The following is a 17,113-nucleotide window of genomic DNA, read 5'->3' as shown; positions in this document are numbered from 1 at the left end:
CAGGGTCGCACGCGGGTACAGGGACACGCGGGTACAGGGACGCACGCGGGTACAGGGTCGCACGCGGGTACAGGGACACGCGGGTACAGGGACGCCCGACACTCAGGTGACACAAGCTATGCAACGTCCATCGTCTGACAGATTCCGGGTGGATCGGGATAAGCTCTGAAAAATCAGACTGCTAACTTATGACCTCCCTTTTTTGTATAAACATAACATCAAAATATTCTGAGCAACATTTAGTTTACAACTGGATTGTCTTAGCCACACAGGCGGCTGCCTGGGTAGGCAAGCTGCCCCAGGAGGAGAAATTCCTCTGTCTCCTGAGACAAAAGGCAAGCCTCAGGAGAAATAAGACCCCAGGACATAAAAAACTCCTGGGAAGCTTCCTTGGTTTCTTTGAATAAAAAAATAAACTTCAGATAAGGCTCCCAGGGCCTAAGGACTCATGGACAAATTTTAACCTTGACTTCACAGGTGTCGTTTGATATACAACTGTACAACTTTCTCTTAATTTACTTCTTTTTAAAACAAACACTAACTACTCTCAGTTAGCCTCAAATTACCCATTAGCTCTTCCTTAGACAATCACTGATAACACTGCTAACACAATTTACTACTATCCCAAGACCCTTAACGCGGGTACAGGGACGCTCGACACTCAGACACACGGACGGATGCAAATACACAGACACACGCACACGCACACTCTCGCGGCCTTGACAAACCGCAGTGGCAAGGGAGCCGTGGAGCAGGCGGTAGGATGCAGGCTCCTGCTGAAGAGCGAGGCCCTGGCCTTTCATGGACAGAATAATCATACAGCCTCAGTGGTGAGGGGACGGGGGACAACGGAAAGGGGGAGCGGTAACTAGAAAATGCGTTGTCATCTATTAGGGGTTGGGAGCGTGCAGGTGCTTCGCATCTGCATGATGACTGGGTGGTGGAATTGAGACGAAGCCCTCGGGCCCCAGCCAGGGTTTCAGTCTGACCAACAAGGCGTCCACTGATCAGCTTCTGGGGTCCCGTGTCATACATCGGTCTCAGCCCCCTGGCGTTCCTGGCCATGCCTCGTGACGCATGGCTTTCCCAGACTGATCAAGCTTTTTGCTCTGGATTGATTTGGAAGACACCCTGTAAGGTTTGGCTCCTATGACAGATTGACCAGGCAGTTCTGGCCTTGTAGAGGATGCAGGACGGCTGGTAACAAGATGGTGGCCAAACAGGCTGCCTAGGAGTAGCAGCCCCCAGCCCCCCCACTCCACACACACCCCTTTCTCAGCCAAGAAGTGGGGTGCCCTGCCACCCTGGCCGTTTTCAGGCGGGATGTGCTCGCTCCGTGCACGTGAAGGGTGTCACCGTGCGGGCCTCACAGCCTCGGACAGCTGCCCGCCCTCTCTGCACCGCTGTCCTTCCCTGTCCCCTCTCCAGCTCTGGAGGCCTGGGGTCCCCCACACACTCCCAGGGCACCAAAGAAGTCCTCCCTGCCCTTCTGGGTTCTTGGGCTGGGTGCGTCATCGAGAAAGAGTCAGACAGGCAACGATTGAATGACATGTACATGGAGAATTCACATGGTTGTACAATCTAAAGAATAATGGAGCTGACCAGGAATACATATACTTTTATTTCTTTATAATCTCTTTTTTTCTCGTCACTTTTTTTCTATGTAATAGTTTATTTTTACATCATTTTGTGCATTTTTTCATCTCAGTTGTACTCCCCGTGGGCTTCCCACCACCAAATCACCCATGTGCCATCACCACAGCAGAGTAGGTTATTTTTAAAGAAGATGTTGTTTTTGAGGTGCAAGTTTTCGGTGTTATTATTCATTTCTATTTTTCAGTAGGGCAATGCATGGATTCGGTTCATCCCAAACCACCGCTGAGGATATACTGGCTGGGCTTTACTTCTAATACAGTGTTAGGGCTAAGTTCAGCCTTTGGACTAATTTACTATTGGGTGAAGCATATGGGTGGCAGACATCAGACCACAGATCACAGACTGCACCAAATCTCAAACTACAGAATCAGCTGATTTGAAAAAAGAATCACTAGATTTGAAAAAAGTGAGTTGCTGATCTGCTAGGAGACAATTTACTGATTCCCTCCCCCCCACCCCATAAAGCATTAAAAATGCTGTAGTTGCTTTTCTTGCACTCCTGAACCTAAAGACCTAAAGAACTTAAAGGACAATGAATTTACAGACTCCTCCTCCTCTCCCTCCTCTCCCTCCTCCTCACCCTGGCAACTCCTCCCTCCAACCTCAGACCCAGATGGCACCTGACCAGCAGGAGGCAGCACTGGGCATGGGCAGGCAGCGTGTCCCGGAAACCCTGCTCTGTGCTTCCAGTCCTGGCAGACAGTATTGCTCTGGAAGGGAAAAAGAAAAATCAGTCTTGGGCTCAGATTGGGTTAAGCGTGAAGGCAAGGATGAATATATTTACTACTGTAAAGACTTAACATGATTAATCAGCAGATTTAGAATTAGTACCAAATTCAGAGGAAATGTTAGCCTCCATGCCAGGCATTTTGAGACTGTTACAAGGATTCCTGGAATCCTTAGAATTCTTTCTTTACTGGCACAAAACATATCAAACACAAAATGTAATTAAAAACCCTCAAGACCAAATCCAAGAAGAAAATTGCTTTTTGTGCTTTCTTATCATTCTATGGGTCTTTTCTTTAAACACAACTGCAATACAGCTTCGTGAACCTTTGCGAAGAACAAAGCCAAACGTCCTGCAAAAGCAGACGAGCGGCAGTCACACATCCAAACGCCTCTCCAGCTGAGCTGCATCAACGTTCGTATTGTGTCCACACGCCTGACCTCTCGACCTGACCCGCACAGAGCAGACACAGGGTCAGGACAGGCCTCAAGGTCAACACAGGATAAAGAAGAGCCCAGGTGGTGAAGGGACGGGCTGGGGGAGGCTGAGGCTGCATCTGTGGGCAGCTGGCAGGCCGGAGGGCAGAGCAAGCTCACCAGGAGGGAGGCCTGAGTCACGGGAGAGACACGCAGGCTGGGGGCGCGTGGCCAGCCTGCCCTGCGCAAAGCCTGGGTGCCGGCAGCAGACATCCACTGGGTGGGCGGGAGGGGTGATTATAAGATGCTGGCGGGGGTGGGGGGCGGAGTACTGCATGGACACCAGACAGAAGTGACAGGAGGCTCCTGTCTCCGGTAAGTGAAGCCAATTTGCTGTCGGGACTGTAGGCCCTTCCAACCTAATTGGCATTTGGAAATTTCTAACAAGGTTAAATATACATGCATTCTGTGATCCAACGATTTTGCCCTAATGTATTTATTTGGAAGAAAATGAAAGCTTATGTCATGAATGTTGACCAGTGTTTCTAGCATTTTATTCATAACAACCCCAAACTGGGAACAACTTGGATGTTCACTAACAGGAGAACGGATCCGCAAATTCTGGTGCAGCCGCAAGAAACTCCCGATGCCTGCGCAATGTCTGACTCTCAAAATATGTAATCCGGTGGGTACAGATCATGAGTCCATGCTACGAACACGAAGCCTAAGAACAGATAGACAAGGGCCTCCCTGGTGGCACAAGGGGTTAAGTCACAGCACTATGAAACTGTCCTCAGCCACTGCAGCATGAGTTCGATGCCCGGCCAGGGAGCTGATCCACAGGGTGTAGCAGACCTCTCCTGTCTTGCCCGCTGCTCCCCTCAGCTGTGTATTTTAGTTAAGCTGCTTTTTCTGCTCCCCACTCCGTCTCTGGTGAATCTTCTCACCTCCTGCACCCCTGGCCTGTACCCCAGTTCTTGTGTGCATAAATAAATCTTTTTAAAAAATTTCAGGACAGATAGAATAAATCTAAAGTGATATGTACACCAGCTGCTTGGGGGTCACCCTGGGAAAGGGTAGGGGGGCCTCTATTCATATTGGGGTGTCCTGTATCTTGATTATGGTGCTAGGGACCTGGAAGTATCATTAGATAACTTAGAGCTAATCCAAGTCTAAGCTTAGCATTGGGGTATTTTGCTGGATCTAAAATATTACCTCAATAAAATTAATTTTATTAAAAACACTTCAGGCTTGAAGTCCAAATTGCTTCTGGAAGTAGCCAGATTGTGAAGTCACAGCCCAGCCCTGAATTTGTAGATCCAAGCTACTTCACAGGTATGGAGCCCCTTAGCTCATGAGCCGGCCTCCTTGAGAAATGACCCTAACCTAGAGAAGGAAGCACTGGGACAATTCAGGGTACAGTCTCTCTGGCAACGACTCAGGATTCAGGGCACTCACCCCATGCAGTGAAGAACCCACATTTTGACTGCCCACAACTTAACTACTAGTAGCCTGCTGTCGACCAGCAACCTCACCAGCAACAGAGTCGATGGAACATACGTCACAGGTCTATGTATGCCTCAGGTGTTGAATAATAAAGCAATAGAAAAGGACCTATAATAAAGCAAGAGAAAAGGACGTGTCGTCAGGGAAATCGAAGGAAGAGAAATGCACGCACACTAGCCCACTGTGCTGATGGGAGCTGTGCCTGTACACTTCTTACAGAAAATTCTCATAGCAGTAGATTTGTGGCTTTCAAACGCGCGTTGTTCACGCACTGACTGTCCTCAGCGATGGCTCTGAGCTGTCACTAATTTGGGGGGACCTAAACATACCTCTGTGGTCCAGCACCTTTGGCTGCTGGGACATTCCTTCCCTGGGGGCAAAGACCCCGCTGTTTTGGGTGAGGGCCTGGCACACCAGGACATCTCAGGACACCACAAAAAAGTGAAAGTCACATTGTGATACCTAAAACCACGGATGCTTGCTGGGCCTTTTTGGGCTTGGGAGCAGCCTGCCGCTCCAGCGTGCGCTGTCCACACGCACCAGTTGTGAGTGGGATTCCTGGCCTTGTCCCCTAAGGGCCCAGTGGTGCCCAAGTGTTTGTGGCCAACGCCAAGGCCAGGGGTGGGGATGGAGCGTGGGCGAGAGGGTGTCAGTCATGATGCAGAGCTCCAGGGTGCTGGGGAGAAGGATGAGGAGGGACGAGCTCTCTTCTATGCATAACCACTCCCCTTCTGAGGGCTTGTACTCCTGGGTCTTGGCAGGACCAGTTAACAAGAGACAGGCCCAAGATGGAGCCTCATGTCTGGCCCCACCAAGACTTCATGTCTGATCGAACTGCTGCTCTGTCTCTAAAGTGTAACTCGAAACCACTCAGCGTGACCAGGCAGGTTGACCAGGCACTTACTGGTACTGTCTGTCCTCCCAGCCCCCTGCCTCTTCAGAGGTGTCTCTGCTTAAGGGCCTTTACACTTGCTAATGACCTCATCTCCCCTCTTCCCGCCCCCAGGGCCTCCCATTCCATACACCTCCAGCAGCTCTTCTCCTTGCTCCCTGGGCTGCTGTCTGATCCCTGGGCCACTTAGTAAAGCCAACTGGATCTCTCAGTTTATTCAGATGACTTTGTTTAAATTCTGGAGACCACAGGAAATCAACCCACGTCATGACCTGAGCTGCCATCACGCTGGGACCACGTGTGACCTGACCTCGGAACCGCCCTGGGGCCGCCCTGTCATCTGGCTGGGAGGCCGCCCTCGAGGAGACCCAGCACAGGCGGCAGTCAGTGCCGAGCAGGTGGCTGGGACCCTGTGACATGTCATCCTGCTCGCTGCCTCCCCACCTCAGCCCCCTCCTGGGAAGTTCCCTGAGACCAGATGGCGAGGAGGCCTGCTTCCAGATGGCTCCCCATCAGCGCTCTTTCCAGCTCAGAGTGGGCTCTGCGAGCATTTCACCCCCAACCTGAAGTGTCCTGAAAGACGGATAGGGAGGGAAACGGCCCCCAGCGGACAGAGCTTGAGCAGAATGGGGAGTGGGGGGAGGGGTGTGTTATTGCCTTTTGGGAGGGCAAAGCGGTCCCAAGAACTCCCCTGCACTTGGGGTGGTCACAGCGGCGGCCCTTCTGCTCTGACATGGCTCGGACGCTTTCGGCCAGGCCTGGAAACACCTGCGATTGTCACAGTCGGTGGGAGGTGCGACCAATATCTAACACACAGACGCCAGCCAAGGATGCAGGGGAATGTGTTATAGTCCACATAGGCTCATGCCCTGTGTGTAACAAGACCTGGCCCACAAGTGTCACTAGTGTCCTGTTTATGAGCAGGGACAAAGCGCTGGCGTGGTCGGGAACCTGGAAAAACAGGCTTCAGAGGCCGGAGTCAAGGAAGTGTAGTGCGAAGGGAAGATGCCTACAGTGACAAGCACAGAGCGCGCCCGGGTGTGATCCTGACAGGACCCCAGGGGGGCAGGTGCTGGGCGTCCCGCAGGGCATGTCCTGTGAGATCAGCCCACCCTTTCCCCAGCCATCCTGCTGTCCCCCAACAGGCCCTCACACAAAGGGCCCGCAGTGGCAGGAGTGCAGTCCTGAGGACATCCTCATGGAATCCCGGCCACCAGGCTCAGCCCAAGGGACACAGGACAGCAGGGGTGTTTGTTTGTTCCTGGGCATCCCCAGCCAAACTCCTGGTGGCCAGCAGATAGCCCTGGACTTCTCCCTTCAAGGAGAGAATACGGGACTAGAATATTCTGGATTCACATGTTCCTATCTGCAGAACTTTTGCCCCAAACTACCATTCGCAGATTTAGTGAAGACCCCGGTCTCCCCGATGGGATTCCACACAAGGTTGCTTCCGATGAATGTCATTGTTACGGCAATGGAGTGTTAAAAATAGAAAAGGCACCCCCAAGTGGCGTCATTCACACCCCCCCCACTCCCCCAGAACTCACGCCTAACCTCCTCAGTTTCACCCTGGCCCAGACTCCAGACTGCACCTTTAAGCTGTTTGGGTGTCCTGGCCAGTCCCAGGGAGACCATCTCTGTGATCGGAGCCCCTGTCTTCCCCGAGGGACTGAACAGTGGCTTTGCTTGAAATGACCTCTCTTCTTTTGCTGAGAACTGTGTCCTGCCCTCTTCCATTTATTTATTTATTGTAAAGGTTTATTTATTTATTCATACAGAACTGGGGTACAGGCCAGAGATGCAGAGGGTGAGAGGATTCACCAGAGACAGAGTGGGGAGCAGAACAGGCAGATCGATGAAGTACACTGCAGAGGGGAGCAGCGGGCGGGTCAGGAGAGGTCTGCCACGCCATGTGGTCACCTCCGGGCAGGCGGGGATCGAACTCATGCGGAAGTGGCTTTAGCTTCTCAGTGCTGTGCTTTAAGCCGCTGGGCCACCAGGGAGGGCCCGAACTTTATCCTTTTAACAAAGTCCATCGTAGCTTTAAAACTAACAGGCTGAACAGCAGGTCATGCACAGGGAGTCATTGATGACTCGCCCCTGGGGCCCAGATGGAGCAGTGGGGCTGGTGGAGCTACCCAGCAGCCGCTGGAGACCCGGGTATGGTGCCTGCAGGGAGCCGACGCCAGGAAGGTGGGGTCCATCCTGCAGGCAGAGTTTATGCTTTCAGTCAGCAAACACCACATGGGAGCGTCTGTCCTGTGGCCAGAATGCCGTCCAGGAAAGCAGGGTTGGCAATTGTTGGCATTATTATGCCTCGTCACTGAGAATCTGTGCCCCTTGCCGCTCCAGAGCTCTTCAGGTTGCTAAGAGTGTCCCACCATGGGGGACAGTGGGGTCACTGGGCTGGCAGCTGAGATGTGAGATGTGAGATCCTTTGTTAAAAGGATAAAGTTCAAGCTACTATTGGGCTGACGGAAAAGTCGTGACGCATCTGCACAGGAAACATAAGGACGTCATGACTTTCCCGACAGCCCAATCTACCCCATGGGGGTGGGCAGGTACGTGTCTGACACTCATTTTCAAGGAGAGATTGAGCTGCACCTTGGTGGGACCATGGGGTTGATGTCTGCCATTGAGGGGTGCCTCTCATTAAATCCCAGAGTACCCAACCAAAGGGTTTGTGAGGCTTCAAACCTTCTGGGGATGATCGTTATTTATCATGTGAAAGGCCCCGAGGAGCTGGGGTCTGGCTGACCGCAGAGGAGGCATCGTGAGGCATGGAAGGAGGAGGTGGCGGATGGTAGCCAAGGTTCTGATCCTATTGGGCACTGAGGAAACCATCCAGTGTTCTCTGGGGTCTTCTAGAATAGCAAATAAACTAGCATCAGGCCGTTAAGAGAAAAAAGTAAAAAAAAAAAAGTGAAGAAATAACTCGTATACCTCCCTTTTGTGTAGGATACACCCCACTTGGCTGAGCACCCTCAGCCGCCACCTTTCACAGCTTAGTGGGGAGAGGGAGGTTGGGGGGGGCGGGGAATGCCGACGTCGGTTCTGCCCTCTCCTTGGAAAAGAGCTCAAAGATGAGGTCTTCCCAGCCGGGCCAGCGGGTGCCCGTAACAGAAAGAAGTTTCCATGTAGCAGCATTTGCAGCAGCAAGCCCCAGCAGCCTTGTGAGCGCCTCCTGTGAGCCCACCATTTGCCAAGACGTAACTTATGGTGGCAGAGTTTTGCTCCCCAGAGTCCCGTGGCCAGTGACAGTCATCTACAGGTCTATGTGTATGAACCTATATGCGCGTGTGTGACTTACTCTCATACACCCCACACGCATGTGGAGGCAGACACAGACGCACCCCAAGGGTTTGCCCCCCCATTCTGCCGCCTTATCCTGCCACTGCTTTTCTTGACAGCCATTTTGCCCCAAAATGTTTTTCCCGCCATGAGGAAGGGCCACACCTCCCTGGAGAGACCAGTCGCCCCTTCCTCCCCAGAGAACTGGGTCCCGCAGCCCCTGAGGCCTGAGTGCAGCTGGCAGAGGGGGGCTGAGCCCCCCTCCTCTGGCTTTGTCCCCCAGCCCTATAATGAGGTCTCCCTGCAGTGCGAGTTCTGTTTTCCCAAATGATACCTTTTTTACTGGAGAAACTTATCTTAAGGCAGGACAGATCTCTAGCAGCAAGGTTTTGTCAATGAAGTCACTGCCTCCTCCTGGGGAACCCTCTTCCCAGTTCGATGCCTTCGCTCTTTGATGCCCCCAGGCCCCTGCCTGATTGCTTAGCCGAGCCAGTCGGTCCCATTCACGTTAGAACTTACAGGCAGGTACATTCTTCAGACAGATCATTCCATTTGTTCTTTTTCTCCCACGAATCTGTCCGATGGTAATTTGTTCATCCAGCCTCTGAAGAACCCAGGTGGAGTTGGGAAACATTTCCCTGCACCGTGACACACAGGTGACGTGCGGGGAGAGTCGGGTGGGCGTTCTGCGTGGGAGGGTTGCCACAGTCACGCGGCCCCAGCTTTAGGTGGGGCTCACTGCACAAGCCGGGCTCCAAGGGGAAGCGTTTCACTTCCTTTCACACAGCCATCGCTCTCCTCCCCAGAAAACTGTGCAAACAACACCCCCAAAAATCCCCAGGGTAAAACACTCACCCTGAACGCCCCGCTGTCCCCCTTCGCTGACCTCTGCTGATCACAGACACATTCTTGTGAAGGTGTCATGAGAGGGAAACTCCCTTCCTCACACGACAACACTGATTATCGGGGCTACATCCACTCCAACTGAAAGATCATTTGAAAAGCCACTGTGTTTGGATGTCTGGTAGACTCTTCTTCCACGGGGCATCACGCTTTCTTCGGTGGCCTTTGATGAGGACACAGCCGTGGGTAAATAATTGGACCAACCAAGGCTTTACAAACATGTTAATTTTATTGAGTAGGCATCGAAGCTTCTCTCTGGGTCAAGTAATGGAGAAGCCGTGTCACACGGATTACAGGGCTATTTTTACTTGAAATGCTCTTTCATAAAAGAAAGAAGTTAAATACAGTTCTATAAAAAGTGCAGTAGTCATTACTGGAAGTTTTCCAAAATGAAAGCAAGTTTCACTACATATTGCAAAAAATTGGTTTAGTGCTTTAATACTTTACAAAGTAACAGCCCAACCACCAGAGATAGCTCTCACAAGGGGGCTCATCCAGGAGTGGACTGGGATGAAAAGAATGTTTGTACTCAGTCAGAAGGAACACTGGCGGGCGGAAAAGGGCTTTGGACAACTCAGAGTAACAGGATTGATGCCCTGTTTTTTTCCTCAGCATTTTCCTTTCTTTGTCCGCCGTCATGGAGTAACTCAGGGAATAAAGCAGGTGGTCAAATGGACCAAACACAAAACCAAACCAGACCAAAAACCCCAAAACAAAATTGAGAAAGGAAAAGAGAGAGAAAGAGAAATGAAGAGGAAAGAGAAAGCGGAACAATAGTTACTGGATCCCGGGGAGGTGAAATGAGCCCTGATCAAAGCACGCAGGCTTCCCTCAGCTTAAAGACCAAGTGATCTAAGAGGATGGTGAGTGGGGTTCAAGCTCTGTCCATGCAACCTTGTGCAGACTCAGGGGAACCTCCTGTGTCTCAGACATTTCCTTGGTTGATATGACCAAGGACCCAGGGCCGCCCTCCGTGTTGAGCGGTGACAAGCTGTCAGAGGTGGAATTTGCCTCCCGCTCTGGGCCCTCAGGTGGTGGATGATCTCCAGGGTGCTTATGATCATTTTACTTGTTTGGTCATGAGTTAGCGGAGACCAGCTGCCCCACTCCCACTGACTGAATCGTGACTCCTCATCAGCGCTTGGATTCCATCCCGTGCGACAGGAAGAATAAGTGCAAAGGGCGGCTGTGCACCTGCCTCAGAAGGTTGGCGGGGGTCAAGGGAACAGGCTCGAGGAAGGCGTCCTGCCCTCACTTTCTCTCCCTGGGGGCTGCCAGGAGCATGCCCGGCCTGGGAGGGCGGCAATGAAAGGGACGCTGTTTATTTGGCAATAAAGGGACACACACGTAGGTCCCCTACTGTCACCAGGGCAGCTGCAGGAGAGGTGCTTTAAGGGAGACCTGAAGCCCCTGCTCACAAGGGACCCTAAAATATGGCACCCAGAGAAATGACAGCAAAAATTACGGGAGAGGATCAGGAGAAGGGCTGAGCCTTTTTAAATCAGGCCACAGGAGGACAAAGGCCCTAGAAGAAGCCTCTAACAGTATTTTGCCAGCAGCTCAGAGGAAATCACATGTGAACCTAGAAATAAACCTCAAGGTTAGGTAGTCATGAGGACCCCCAGGGGTGGGGGAGTGGGGGAGGAGCTGGCCCTCCGCTGGTGGATGAGGTGGCCAGCTTGCCCTAGAGGGCCCTGGCTCGGGCCCAGGAGTGAGTATGTTTGGCTCCGGCATGCCAAGGCTCTGTCCCTCCAGCCCACATCCCCCAGAGTCCGAGGGGGACCTGGGGGCCTCTGGGCTCTGGGCCTCCTGATTCTGACTATCGACAAGAGTGGTCCTTCTAGAGGTCAGGTGGACTCTCTCCCCTGGGTCACTGTGGCATGCTCTAGAAGGAAGGACTATCTCTCAGCAGACACCGTGAAGGGTACAGCATCCCAAGGAGAATTCTTCAGCACGATCCGGGTCCACAATGACCACTTAGTGACCAGGAGTGCATCCCAGAGTGCCTCACCCCTGAAGCTGGCCAGTGGGAGACTGTCCCCCACTGCGGCTGGTTCCAGACGACACTCTGCAAACACCGAGTTAGGCCTGGGACACCGGTTGCAGCCGGCGAGCTATGCTCACTGCCACATCTGCCATCACGTGGCCCCGGGCTGCCGCTGCTCCACTGAGGGACACGAGGGGAATCAGAATTGGAGGCAGGTTGAAACCAGTTACTTTTAAGCCGTTTAGTGACCATCAAACTACTGATTTCACTTCTTTTCTGCAATAGATATTGATCCAGTGCCTCCCAGTACCAGGCACTGTTGGAGGCACCAGGGACACAGAGTTGAGCCAAACAGACGGAAGGTCCTGCCCACGTGGAGCTTACATTCTAACGGGGCTCGGGAGGCTGGGGCAGAGTGGATGGAGGCGCAGGGCCCATGCTCAGGGCTCCGAGGGTGATAACTGAGAGGGGAAGAGGAACAGGGAAGGGGACAAAGGTGTGCTGTCATGTCAAGCAGAGAAGTCAGAGAAGGGCCCATAAAAGGTGACGTGGGGACAAAGACTGGCGGGTGGTGCAGGGTGACGCATGGCTGGCAAGAGAATGGGAGACTGCTCGGACAGGCGGGGCTCCGAGATGCGGCTGTGTCTCTGGAGGGGGCTGACAGGGTCAGAGGAGCGCGGTCCTTGTCAGGACCCGGCCACTTCTTCACTCAAAATCGTCCTCCAGGGCCTAGGTTCTATTCCCAAGCGGCTGCGTCGCTGACCCGTCCTCATGACAGTCGTGTGTTGCTTTGGTCTTGAGCCGATCCAGTCTCAACACACTCTTCAAGCCAGCTGTACTCTTTACTGTACGTTGAAGAATTGGTGGTAGATGCGTGTCTTGTATATATGTAGACCCGTGTGCATGTAGGAGTAGGAACATATAAGCCAGGGGCAACATTTTATATGTACATAGTTAGGGGGGGATGGGATTCCTCTTTTGCCAGGATGCAAATTTCAACAAATTAATTTGCAGAATCAATAGCAATATTGCTAGCGTCGTTTGGGTGGACGGCTTCTGCATGATTCCTTTGGTTTGGCACGTGTTAAGTCAGCTGGGTTGAGTGAAGCAGCTTCATTCTGCATGAGGTACACAGGCCGGTCACTCCTGCAGGACCATGCCTGGCATCTCCTCTCTCTTCTCCACGGGAGGTGGCGAGGGCAGAAGGACTTGTTTGGGGAACAAAGCTGCCCTGTGGTTGTGAACAGACCATACTGCACGGGGGCTTGGATCCTTCATGAGAGTCTTCCAAAGTGTTGCGCGTTGGAAGCTCCCTATGCAGCCTCAGGGGCCTTCTACATCATGCATACTAGGGGGTTTTCCCATGTCAACCAGCAGCACTGACAGAAAGAACTTCTGTGCCAGAGCAACCTGTGCCGAGGTGTGGACATGGGGCCTGGGGTGGACAAGAGTTAAGTAAGAACAAAGCAGAGCCCCCCACCCCCAACTGCCCCGGAGAGTCACACTGCTCTTTATAGTCAGGCGTGAAGGGGGTGGTGGTGCCCAGAGGGCCCCAGAGCGCCACCCTTTTAAGGCTTTTTGGAAGGGGGTGCCTGCTCTCAGGTGCCCCCACCTCTGTTCCCTTCCTCTGTGTGCCTGTCCTTGGGTGACTGCAGCATGGGACACTCTGACACCTCGGCAGCCCAAGGGCACCCCCGCTAGCTGAGGTCTGACCTGGCAGTGCCTGTTCTGCCATGACAAAGGGCGTTTTCTTCTTATGTATTAGAAGCCTTGAGGGAAAGGACAGAGAAAGCACTTGACCTGCCAAATGTACAAAATGGGGGGGAAAGGGATCACGTCATGAAGAAAGAAACCCCAAACATACAGTCAATGCCCTCAGCTTTTACTCCAGGTCTCTCAGTAAACAGAAAAGATGCACAGAGAACGGAACGGACACACACAGATTTGGCAAAGCCTTTTTTCCCCCTGCCCAGATATCCCACTGATAGGTACAGCCCTTGTTTCTCAACTAGTGTGAAATGTGTTTTGACAGGTTGTTTCATTTTGCAAAGTCAAGTGGTTTGCAAAATGAGCCTGTGGACGCTAAGGGAGGTGGGTGAGAGCTCAGGATGCAGGCCCAGGACAGGCAGGGCACCCCGCAAAGTGAGACCCCCCCAGAAGTTGGGGGGGCACAAAAAGAGTTCTTCTATCCCGAGTCACCAAATTCATGACAGTAAGCTACCAGAATTAGTGAATTAAATCATTTTGGAAAACATTAAATTTGTAAAGGAATAGATCCAAATCTTTTGGAACTCCACTTGAGGCAGTGGGTGGTCACAGGTAAGAAAAAGTCCACAGTAACTTCGTGAATATAAAGTGTTCATTTAAGAGGAAAGGTGCGGTACCAAAATCCATAAACAGAAAAAGAAATTAGGCTTTCAATTAAAAAAAAAAAAGACATTTACACATTCCCACTTTCAGAGGGTATCTGAACAAACAGCAGAAAGCCCCGTATCCCACAGGAGAGCCCTTCCCACCAAAAGTCACCCTTCCAAGGAGACACCCCGTGACAATATAAGGGGACAAAATATTGCTCTGTGGCATATTCTGAAAATAATACAAAAATAATTTCTATAGTACAATTTAAACTTGGCTTGTAAAATTTCAGCACAACATAGCATAAAGTCTACAAACAGAATACACTTAAAAACTCCTTCCTTTAACAATATATTATTTAAAAAAATCATATACCCAGTAATGTATGTGCAGGAAATGTGAAGTAAATTACCATAATCACCTCTGCTGGGGTAGACCATCTGGGTTCCTTCTGGAAACTTAAAAGAGACATTTGCCTTTCCCAGAAAGGTAAGTTTGATCATGTCAGATGGCAGGCAGCTCGCAGGGCTGGCCAGTGGCTCCTAAGCCCAGTATACGCATCCTGGGCTGCGGGTTCACTGCTCTTCTAGACTTGGGACTGGCCTTCTTCCTTTACTCCACTGCTCAAAATCCACTTCCCTATCTGATCCACAAAGGGCTCCCAGGTCGTAAAATGGCATCAGAGGGTCTCTTGACCCACATGCGAACAACACAGCAGTGCTAATAGATCCTGTCCAGTCTGATAAACTAATCTCTGGTCAGGAACCAAGTCTAAACAGATATTTTGAACAATATGGAGACCTTGGGACACCGGACTCGTGCATTTAACCTAATGAGGGTCTCTCTTGCATCAATACTGTCTAGAGGAAAAATGATCCAGTTCTCTCACCAGAGGGAATGGCTATTGTAAACGATGTGGATGGGGTGGTACCACGTTAACCTGGAGCAGGTTGGTGCTCACAGGCACCTGGCACACTGAGCCACCAGGTGACACCAGGGGTCTTCCACGTGGCTGGAAAAGCCAACGCGGTGACCGGTGGCTGGATCACTGGTGCGTATTCATGGCACATTTGTCAGATGAGCAGGTGACTTAGAAGTTCAGGAGAAAGAACAGGTCACTGTCTTTTGCCCACACCCATGAATGACACTGAAGGTTGAGGGTTTTCCTTGGCTATTGCAATGGGCCATTTTTATTTTTGATTGGCCTCCTCCCGCCCCCCAAACTTTGCTGAGACCTCAAGAAAGATGAAGGGTTTGCATAGCCCATTTTGGAAGTTTCTGGTTGGCTGTTTTAACATTAGAAAATTGAAAACCAAACACAACTCTCTGCACCCTCAACTTCTGTGCCTAGGATTTGGTTTCTGACTGCACAGGTAAGTGGTTTCCAGGGTGGTGGTCTCAACCTTCTAGGTGTGAGCAGAATATCTAGCATCTGCCCCTGGAGCAGCACCTTCTGCGACCTCGGGTATTGAATGGCAAAGCAGTTGCTCAGCATGGCATGAAGAATCAGTCCAAAAGCTGCCACAAACCCTCTCGGTGAGAGATTTTTAAAAAAACTACCTTCTCCCCGCTAGTAACAAAAGAAATCCCGTAACATGGGGGACGGGGATATTAGTAATTACCCCACCTTGAAAGTATCGTTCGGCATGAAAAGTAAAACTTTCAAAAATTCTTCTGAAAGATTCTATTTAATAAATAATTTTGATTTAAGGAACCACTTATGCAAAACTTGAAGAAATTACGGAAAACTCCACGTGCTGTGGAAGGAGTAAAAACAAAAGGGATTACTCACAGGAGATACTCAAATTAGTTTATTATAATTCTTCAAACAAGTAAAAACAAAAATCCCTTCCCTGTTTTGTGTTTGTTTTTTGCTGCTCTTTATGTCGGGGGAAAGCATCTTTTCTGTAGGAGAGGCTGGCTCCAGTGGCGAGGTGACGGCCCCCTGCATTTTTGAGGACAGACTCACAGCAAAGCTGGGCGCTTTCTCCTTTCCTAGCTTAGAGGGCTCCCAAGGCTCTTGCTAGCGAGGATTTCCCCCATCTTATCTGCATTTCTTGGAAACCAGATCTCTCCTTAGTGAGGCAGGTTTCACTGCTCCGTGTCCTTGGCCAAGAACGACATTCTCCAGAGGTAATCTTGGAAGGAAGAGGCTTCATATTGCTGCTCAGAACCGGGTAGCTAAGGACACATTTTTTTTTTTTTCCTCAAGAAATGTAGGAGGCACCAAAAAAGGGACGGCTCAGGGGTGGGGCTGCCCCTTGATGTGTTATGGAGCCACAGGCAGGGCTTTCCCTGCCCGGTGGAAGGCGCCAGGACCTGGCTGGCCCCAGAGAGATGCAGAACCCAGATGGGAGGTGGGGTGGACTTCCTTCCAGGCCTGCAGCCCCCTCCTTCCGGCAAGGGGCCCAGGCCGGTGCCGAGCAGCCTCGGGGGGGGGGGGGGGCTTACAGTGACCGAAGGGTCAACGCCCGGCCTGTCTCCTGGGGCAGCGACGGTCACTTCCTGGGGTCCTCCGGTGACAGTTCAGTATGGAAGCGTCTTCAAAAGGAGGAATCTGAGCAGGTGGTCCTCTCTGCTCGTCCACGGGCAACTTCCATGAGTCAGTCCAGAGCCTTGCCTTTGGGACCCAAGGTGTCTTTGGAAAACGGTCACCTGAGCTGCCCGGCACCGGGAGCGATCGCTACACCTCACCGCGCCCCGTGAGGTAGGTTGTCCCGTGCCCCTTCTGCGGACGCCCGCGGCTTGGATGGCAGTGTGATGGTGCTCGAGCCGGGGGCTGTGGGAGGAGGTTTGCTTATGAGATGAAGCTGGATCGAATGTTCCTAAAGGGCCACAGTGACCACTGAAGCGTCAGCGGGTGGCCGGGCGCCTGGCCTCCTGGGGGCAGGGGTGCAGGGGGTGCCTGGAGCCAGGCCACCTGGCCCCCGGCTGCGCCTTGGCACTAAACCCTGGGTGGTATCGACCGCGCACGGGTGCCCGCTGCCTGGAAGAGGTCAGTCGCTGGGTTAGGAAAAAGAGCAAAAAGGAAAAGAAGAAGAAGGCATGTAAAACACTCCCTTCTAAAAACAAGGGGCGGCAAATTCCTTTATTTCTCGTATCGAGGAACAAAAATACTCTTGCAATGGCTATTGAGTTTCCACGGACGAGGCGGATGCTAGCGAGCACACCCACTGCCAACAGTATGACTTGTTTCCTATCCGTCTACTACCTGAGTGGCGTCAGTGTAGGTTCAGGCACCGTGAGGAACGTGGGACCAGACGCGTACACAGCACTGACAGAGGCGTCGCCGGCCTTCCGCGGGCCAGGGCAGGTAAAAAACACACCGGCAGGAGGCCGGCCAGTCCGCGCCGGGAGCGCCGGCGGCCGCGCTCGCGCTC

General features: G+C 52.0%; 1 protein-coding gene across 1 annotated transcript in view; it reads right to left on the bottom strand.

Annotated features, from left to right (window-relative positions):
- Positions 1 to 17,113, bottom strand: part of OTUD7A (OTU deubiquitinase 7A) — a 105,720-nt gene that overhangs the window by 8,401 nt on the left and 80,206 nt on the right. The gene's annotated exons all lie outside the window — the stretch shown is intronic.

Source organism: Condylura cristata, unplaced genomic scaffold, assembly GCF_000260355.1.
Source record: "Condylura cristata isolate star-nosed mole 26May11 unplaced genomic scaffold, ConCri1.0 scaffold00035, whole genome shotgun sequence".
NCBI lineage: Eukaryota > Metazoa > Chordata > Mammalia > Eulipotyphla > Talpidae > Condylura > Condylura cristata.
This window is presented reverse-complemented; position numbering and strand designations above follow the sequence as displayed.